The sequence below is a fragment of the Mustelus asterias genome, chromosome 21, assembly GCF_964213995.1.
Source record: "Mustelus asterias chromosome 21, sMusAst1.hap1.1, whole genome shotgun sequence".
Lineage (NCBI taxonomy): Eukaryota > Metazoa > Chordata > Chondrichthyes > Carcharhiniformes > Triakidae > Mustelus > Mustelus asterias.
The window spans coordinates 49,669,312-49,678,000 of record NC_135821.1 but is presented as its reverse complement, the minus strand read 5'-3'; the positions used below and the strand labels follow the sequence as shown (position 1 = coordinate 49,678,000).

Below are 8,689 nucleotides of genomic sequence, written 5' to 3'. Positions count from 1 at the left end.
CTGCCCATCTGAACTAAAATCCTCTACCCTTCTGAGGACCATATCCCTCTATTTCCATCCTATTCATGTATTTGTCAGACACCCCTTAAAAGTTTCCTTTTGCAACTGGGCCCTCACTCTAAGCATTAGCCTGTTTTTATTTTCATTTTTAAAGATCATGACACTTAAACAAACCTTATCTTCCCTTAAAGAGTCATTATGCCTCATACGTATATTTGTGACTCCCACACTGCAAGTTAAGTTTTTTGGAAAAGTGAAAATAGGATCTATTTAATTCAGCACTAATTTCAAATGGTTGTGTGTGATTCATGCATGGCGCCCTTCCCCTTGTTGGTAAAATGGGGGCAGGACTTCTGCATCCATGTCCTACCCATCATTTGTGTCTAGTGACATGTTAACATTTTTAAAATCTCAAACCTGAACCCAAGCCACTTCAGACCCTCTCACCTCCAGTTTTAAAGGAGGTTGGGGGAGTGGGTTGCATGATCAGCCTGGTCCCAAGAGGCAGGTTTAAATATATCAATGACGCTTTGTATCTCTGCTTTTACTCTCTTCCAGCTTTCATGCTGGCTAGACTTTCCAGATGACAGGAAACCCAACAGCTAAAAGGTTGGTGATGAGTGCTGCATGGAAGAGATAAGCTTTTACAGCACAGCTAGTTAAGAATCATAGAATCCCAACTGTACAGAAGGAGGCCATTTAGCCCATTGTGTCTGCACCGACTCTAACAGAAGATTTTACCCAGGCTCTATCCCCGAAACTCCACATATTTACCCTGCTAATCCCCCTAACCTGGGACACTAAGGGGCAATTTAGCATGGCCAATCCACCTAACCTGCATATCTTTGGACTACAGGAGGAAACCGGAGCACCCGACGGAAACCCACGCAGACACAGCGAGAACATGAAAACTCCACATAGTCACCCAAGGTTGGAATTGAACACTGCTGTGAGGCAGCAGTGCTAACCACCGTGCCACCGTTCCACTCCAACAGCAGCTTGTGGGCCAACAGGAGCAGAACTACTACTTCCCAGCTCCCCAAAGCTAACCTATTCCATTGTCTGTAATTGGATTTCACCTCCTGAATTAGAGCCTGCCCTTGAGATCACCCTCACCACTGCAGGGCGATTATATTCTGACTCAATCACTGACTTCCCCATGCGATTGTTGTCCCTTTGATGATCATTGACCTACCCCATATCTTCCAGATTTCTCCTTGAACCTACCCAACCCTCCAAACCACATCAAGTCCACCAGCCCAACCCCAACTCTGTTAATGATCATAACGTGTGGAACCAGAAACCTACTCGCTCCTGGGATACAACTTCTTTGGCAGAGTCCTTTGCCCAGTAGGGAGCTAAGCCAGTTACTGAGGCTGCCTCGGAGGTCTGGAACCTGTTCAAAATCAAAACACAACATGTACTCAAAACCTTTGGCCGACCAGAACTACACCAACACCACACCTGCCGCCCCCAACAACCACTAACTCCACTGCTGTCCCACCATCCCAAAAATCGCTTGAAAATACCAGACCAGCACAGCAGGGTCTTAATTTGAGAGACAACCAAAGGTAAGTGAGCAAGCAATCAGACAGCCTGTCCCACAGGGACAGAAGTGATTTTCCATTTAAAAATCTATGTTCAGAGAGAAAGCACAAAGGTCTATTATTTTATAAACAAGGATTGTTGCATTCACTGCATTATATGGTTTACTGTTGATTCAACTCTTGAGCAAATCGAATTATTTTGATTTCAAGCTTGAGTTCTTGGGTCTGGCAATATTCTCAGGTTGGAGGCAGTGTCTGTGGCAGTACACAATACAGTCCATTAACCAGAGTGAGAATTCTGTGCTACCGTCTTGGACCTTGCTTGAATTTACCTTGATATTGTGCAGAAAAATCATAGAATCCCTACAGTGCAGAATGAGGCCATTTGGCCCATCAAGCATGCACCAACAACAATACCACCCAGGCCCTACCCCATAACCCACATATTTACCCTGCTAATCTCCCTGACACCAAGGGTCAATTTAGCATGGCCAATCCACCTAACCCGCACATCTTTGGAGTGTGGGAGGGAGCCGGAGCACCTGGAGGAAACCCACGCAGACACGGGGAGAAAGTGCAAACTCGACATAGACAGTGACCTGAGATCGGAATTGAACCCGGGTCCCTGGCACTGTCGGGCAGCAGAGCTAACCACTATGGATTTCCTAAATGACCACAGTTGCAGAAAGCCTATTTTGGACGGGGAAGTGCCCAGCAGTGTGCCATCCCCTCCATGGCATGCATTAAGTGACAGGTTTTGTGGGAGATTTGGGTTGCTTGTAGAAACAGCTTCTTTGATGTGAACACAAGTTGACAGTATTGGGAAAATGCCTTAATGGTAACACTGATGTCCCGATGTCTACTTGAGTACTCAGACTGCATAATATTTATCTAGACTCACATTCTATTTAATGTGTCCTACTCATATAAAGTTATGTTACTATACAAGGCAATGATTTAACTGCCCCCGTCATTAAATATTTACGTCAAATTTTCTACGTTGGGCTATTTGGCGCTTTCAGCACTTTGATCAACGTTTGTATAAAGTCTTTTTAGCTTGATGAAACGTATCTGATTATAATTTTAATCTCCAACAATATTTTACAGGGCAATAACTGTCAAAACTAACAAGTGCCCTGAATACATTATTATTGTTGGGACCTCACCAGGAGTCAAGATATTGTACCCTGTTTTACTCTTTCAATTATCTCAGGCCTTTCATCTCTGTTATCTTGCCCAAGTGGATCGACTTTGTACAAAAGGTTTAAGGCGGTGAATTTGAGTTATTAGTCTGTGAATGGCATCAAATGCTGTCCTCATCCAGGTTCACAATGATCAAGGGGTGGATAACCTGTCTATTTATTTTCATTCTCTTATCCAGAGGCACTGCAATCAGTCACAGAATCCCCTACTTATCACAGACCAAGGCTGGGATCAGTGTGGCTGAACACTACATCACCCAGTGAATTAAAACCATCTTCTTCTTGCCTATTTTTCCAATACGGTCAGAGATCTTCCCTAAAACTGTATCTCGTTAAAACCAAGGTGCTCCTCCATTTCAGAACATTTTTCTGTCGTTAAGTTTTGGCAACTGAAAAGTTCACATAATGGAGCATAAAGTTCAATGTCAAAAGGTGAGTATAATCTTTTAAAAATTGATTTTTTTTTCTCCCCATAATGACGTTTAGGGGAGGCAATGGCCCAGTGGTATTATCGTTAGGCTATTAATCCAGAAACTCAGCTCATGTTCTGGGGACCCAGGTTCGAATCCCGCCATGGCAGCTCGTGGAATTTGAATTCAATTTAAAATATCTGGAATTAAGAATCTACTGGTGACCATGAAACCATTGTCGATCGTCAGGAAAACCCATCTGGTTCACTAATATCCTTTAGGGAAGGAAATTTGCTGTCCTTACCTGGTCTGGCCTACATGTGACTCCAGAGCCACAGCAATGTGGTTGACTCAACTGGTCTCGGGCGCTCAGGATGGGCAATAAATGTTTGCCAGCCAGCGACGCCCATGTCCCACGAATGAATTAAAACAAACTTGAGCACATAGCCAAGGTTGATACTTCAGTTCTATAATGCGTTAGTGGTCTGTGAATATGAGTGATATTAATATTTAATCTCATCAGCTGATCAAACATGTATTGAATGACTTAAAAAGAGCTTTTGAAAGACAAGCAAAGACACTGGTGGCTGCCACAAATCACTTGATGTCTGGTATACCAAGTTGACTGGATAGTTCCAATGCAGAATACAATTCAGACTTGCCCAGATATCCTCATGGAATTTCACAACTGCTGATTCAAGGAACTACCTCAATAGGATTTGCTGAAATTGTACTAGAAATTTGCATTTCTATTAAGCAGAAAAAGTCTACCAGGACAATAACTATATGGAAAGGTATTATTTCCCCCTATTTCGGCAAGATGAATAATGAATCACTCAGAAACTCATGGCTGGGACATTGTAGACCGTTCAGACATCAAACAAATACCATCCCAAATCATTATGTGGAGGGAGGTCACGTGACTGGAATACCCAGCTTTTAAATCTCTTAATACAGCACTCAAGCTGCTAAAAGAGCAGTCTGGGAAAAACCTGCCAAGGGGGTGGCAATTCTCTCCCCTTTTCTCTCAAGTCCAAGGCCCTATCTCTATTTCAGTTTAATTCTGGAATATCTTTACATCTTAACCTATCAAAACAAAACCCTTTTTGGTTGAAACGCAGGAAGGCCTGCCATAGTAGTGATTTTGCAATCAGCCTCATGCCTCATCACGGGTACACCACAAATGAGCCATAACACAACATGGTGCTCAACAGTGACACCATAATACAGCATCCCCGTCAGCTCCTTCTGTCCTCGAAGTCCTAATTGGGGGGAGATGCTCCCCCCCGCCCCTTCCCCAACCCCAACCCAACCTCTTGCCAGAAGACTGATATGGAACCCTCTCCTGTGATTAAGTGGGCCTGGCCACCATGGTTCCACTGGGGTACCCCAGTCCAACACCAGCATCGCCACATCATGATCACCATGGTTCCCATAGCAACAGGCTGCATTTAATCCAGCCCCCAGTCAACATTCCTAATCTCACCCTTTAAGAGTTATTTCTCTTCATCCGACTGCAGACAGTTTTCTATATTAAAAATGTTCAATAAATGTTTGTTGTCAGAGTGCCATTGTCATTATGGTCCTCATTCCAGCCACAATCAATCAACTTGGTGCAAATCAGGAATTGAAACCGGAACCTTCTCGTCCCTCCTGATTATTGTTACATCAGGTGGCATATTTACCCACCAGGCCAAGGAACTGCCAATGGTTCAAACTTATTGAATCTATATGCATTTAATCTGCAGAGTTTTTAAAATGTCTCCCTTCTATTGAGTGGGCTGTACCAGGTGGGATGTCTCAGAGTTGCTTACTGTACATTTCCAGTATGTGGATGTCATTTCCCATTGCCACATTGTTTATTGCATTGCCCAACACTCAGTCGCTCCCGATAGGTGGAAAGTGACGTAACACCAGTACAACAGCAATGGTATTCTACAGAATTGTAGGATCTGGCAGGCAGCTGTCTGAAAGACATTTGCTCATTCCCAGACAAAACAAGGTCCGATTTAGAGAATGTTACACTGAAGCTGCACAATGAGGTTAACAGTTGATCAAAAAAATAAACCACAAGTAATGATGGATGTGGAACTCTTGCACCTGAGGGGAGATGGTGTTAAAGAGAGAAGAAATTTGCACAATGCAAAGCATGAATGAGAAAAGTCATTCAGCTCATTGGTGTTATTTCCTCCAGAATCATAGAATCCAGACAATGCAGAAGGGGGCCATTTGGCCCATCGAGTCTACACTAACAACAATCCCACCCCAGCAATAGGAATGATCCTATACTTGCCCCATTGTAGCAGTCAATTATTTCCTTTTTCCATGTTCTCTTGTCTGCATTCTTCTATCCAGGAATTGATTCCATGCATCAGTCTACAAGAGGAGAAACATCTTGAGGTTTGTCCTAAATTTTACTAGCACAAGTCTATTTCCCTTTGTCCAATTCCTGCAAAGCAATTCAATGTGGCTTACTGGATTTATTTCTTTTGTCACAAAGTACAAAGGACTAGAATTGATAAAGTGCCATTCACAAACTTCATTGCCAATGGAGTGCTTTTGAAGTGTAGTCACTGTTTCTACACTTTACCCATCTGGTTTACCCCAAGGATTAGTCTGGAGCATCTAATTCCCGAAATATATGTTGAGGAAGAATGAGTCTGGTGTTTACCTGTACCTTAAAACAGGTTTACTTCCAAGACACCAAGGAAAGTAACAAACTCTCCCAGCTCATCCTCTCCTCAATCTTCCAGCTGTCCCCCTTTGTAGTATTTTTGGCAAAACAAATATACCAAATCAACAAATTGAGGGACAACTTGAAAAGGCAGCCCCTTAAAGAGATACTGCATCAAAAAGAAGAGAATCACAAAGGAAATTTCCAACATCAAATCAGACTGTCATTAAAGTGGTCAACAATACACCCCAACCAGTGCAGTACCCCCCAAGCATAGGTCAGTGGACTGTTCCCATTTATACTCTTTTGGGTGCAACCAATTAAACAAAAATCAAACAAACAGAGGTTCAAATTAGAAGAAAAGCACCTTAAAGGAATATTGCATCAAACAAAAATCACAAAGGAAACTTAAATCATTAAATCAAAATGTGACAAAAGGGGTCAGCAAAACATCCCAGTCCCTGTAATTCCCAAGCGTCATGGCTGGGTGGTGGCAAAAACTGCATGCTTCCTCTCCAGAGACATCCCACTGCAAATATAACCACAATATACCCCCATTTATACTCTGAGTTTTTTTAAAAAGTCTCAATTTATACTATTTTGATTAAACTCAATTAAGCAAACTAAGGGACAAGTCAAAAGAGCAGTCCTTTGAAGGGATACCGTATCAAACAAAAACAACTGGAAAAGGAAACTTAAAACATTTTACCAAAATGTTACTAAAAGACTCCACATGATTCTCACCAGGCATGAACAGCCTTGATGGTGCTGGCAAACACTGTCACCATTTATATACTATTTTAGGTTGAACCAGTTAACTTAAATTAAATAAACTAAGGGACAAATTAAAAGCTAATTCCTTTAAAGGGATACCACATCAAACAAAAACAAATTGTAGAGGAAACTTAAAACATTAAACCAAACTGTGATTAACAGGGTCAATAAAACACCCCAGTCCCCGCGGTGCCCACTGGGTACAGAATGTCTCAATGGTACTGGCACCACGTGTCCCCATTTACAGGTGGGCCAATACCCATCACCTGTTTAACAATGTAATTGCCATTGGCCCTTAACAACGTGATTAATAAGACATTGATACCTTCCCTAGCATGCGGTGTCCACGGGCGCGGTTGACGCCATCCGCGACCGCTGGGCGCCGCAGGGGCTGGGGTGTATTATCGACCCCGATAATCACCTTTTGGTTTGACGTTTTAAGTTTCCTTTCGACTTTGTTTTTGGTTCGGGCTGTTCCCCCCTTCCTTTTGGGGAGCTGCCCCTTTTACTTTGTCCCTAAGTTAATTTGAGTTCGTTTACTTGATTGGTATCGAAAGAAATACCTTCCCTCAATAAATCAATCAGTAGCAACTAATGGCAGTATGCACCAACCAAAGGTGGGAATGTGTCTTCGTGCTAGTCTGCTAGCTCTGTGATATGGGCAGCACGCTGGCACAGTCGTTAGCACTGCTGCCTCACAGCCCCAATTCCTGATTCAATTCCAGCCTCGGGTCACTGTCTGTGTGGAGTTTGCACGTTCTCCCCGTGTCTGCGTGGGTTTCCTCCGGGTGCTCCGGTTTCCTCTCACAGTCCAAAGATGTGCGGGTTAGGTTGATTGGCCATGCTAAATTAACCCTAGTGCCAAGGGGATTAGCAGGATAAATATGAGGGAAGAGGGCCTGGGTGAGATTGTGGTTGGTGCAGACTCGATGGGCCGAATGGCCTCCTTCTGCACTGTAGGGATTCTATGATTCTATTTAATGATTCTATTTCTAATAAACGTCTCATCTACCACCTGTGAGCAACTTGATGTTAAAGTACTGTACTGAAGGTGACTTTACAAGATTAAACATAATCATTGCTAGCTTCATTCGTTGGTGGTCCTGTGGTTAGCACTGCTGCCTCACAGCGCCAGGGACTCGGATTCAATTCCCAACTTGGGTCACTGTCTGTGTGGAGTTTGCACTTTCCCCCCGTGTCTGCGTGGGTTCCCTTTGGGTGCTCGGATTCCCTCCCACAGTCCAAAGACATGCTGGTTAGGTGAATTGGCCATGCTAAATTCTCCCTCAGTGTATCCGAACAGGCGCCGGAGTGTGGCGACTAGGGGATTTTCACAGTAACTTCATTGCAGTGTTAATGTAAGCCTACTTGTGACATTAATAAATAAACTTTAAACTTTTTGTTTCGACCAGTCCCCAGGTGAGATTCTCTAAATTTGTTATCCCAGGGCAGGAGGGATGAACTTGATCCCTTTCATTATTCAATCCCCTCAATTGGTTGTAACAAGATTAATTTAAAAAGGATCCCTTTGCTTGTCTATACCTTTGCCCAGCCCAATATATATATGTTTTAAAAGTAGCCAATTTAACTAAGATTTCTTGAGTTAAAGATGGAGTAAGTTAATTAGCTAATAAATGCAAGAAAAATGATAAAGCGCGTGCGTTTACATTCGCACAGATTAGAAATGCAAATTGAGTCCAAAAGTAAGGAAGTAAAAAAATGTACAACTCAAGATGGAATTTTCCCATCCCGCCCACCGCGTGAAATGTAGCGGGCGGGACAGGACCATGCAAACGTCTGTTGACCTCAGTTTTCTGGTCTTGGGATGAGCATGACTAGAAAATTTTGCCCTCAGTCTCTGACTTGTCCATGAAGAATAGACAGTGGAACATTGTGGCTGCTGCAATTCATGATTCCAGTAGTGCTGACTTCAGCGGGTGAATAGTCGGTTTTGAGATTCCAGCGTTGTGCAGTTTAGCTGAGAAGCTGTCCAGCTTTGTTTTCAGCTGTGGCTTTGCTGCCTTGTCTTGCTTCAGAGAGAGAGAGAGTTACCTGAAAAAACTTTTGCAGTTTCCTCTTGTG

General features: G+C 43.1%; 1 protein-coding gene across 1 annotated transcript in view; it reads left to right on the top strand.

The window, feature by feature from the left end:
• The first annotated feature begins 572 nt into the window (after positions 1-572).
• fhl3a (four and a half LIM domains 3a) overlaps positions 573-8,689 on the top strand; it is a 160,573-nt gene continuing 152,456 nt past the window's right edge. Inside the window, exon 1 of the mRNA XM_078237817.1 lies at positions 573-609. The gene's annotated coding sequence lies outside the window, so the exon portion shown is untranslated. The remainder of the gene's footprint in view (positions 610-8,689) is intronic.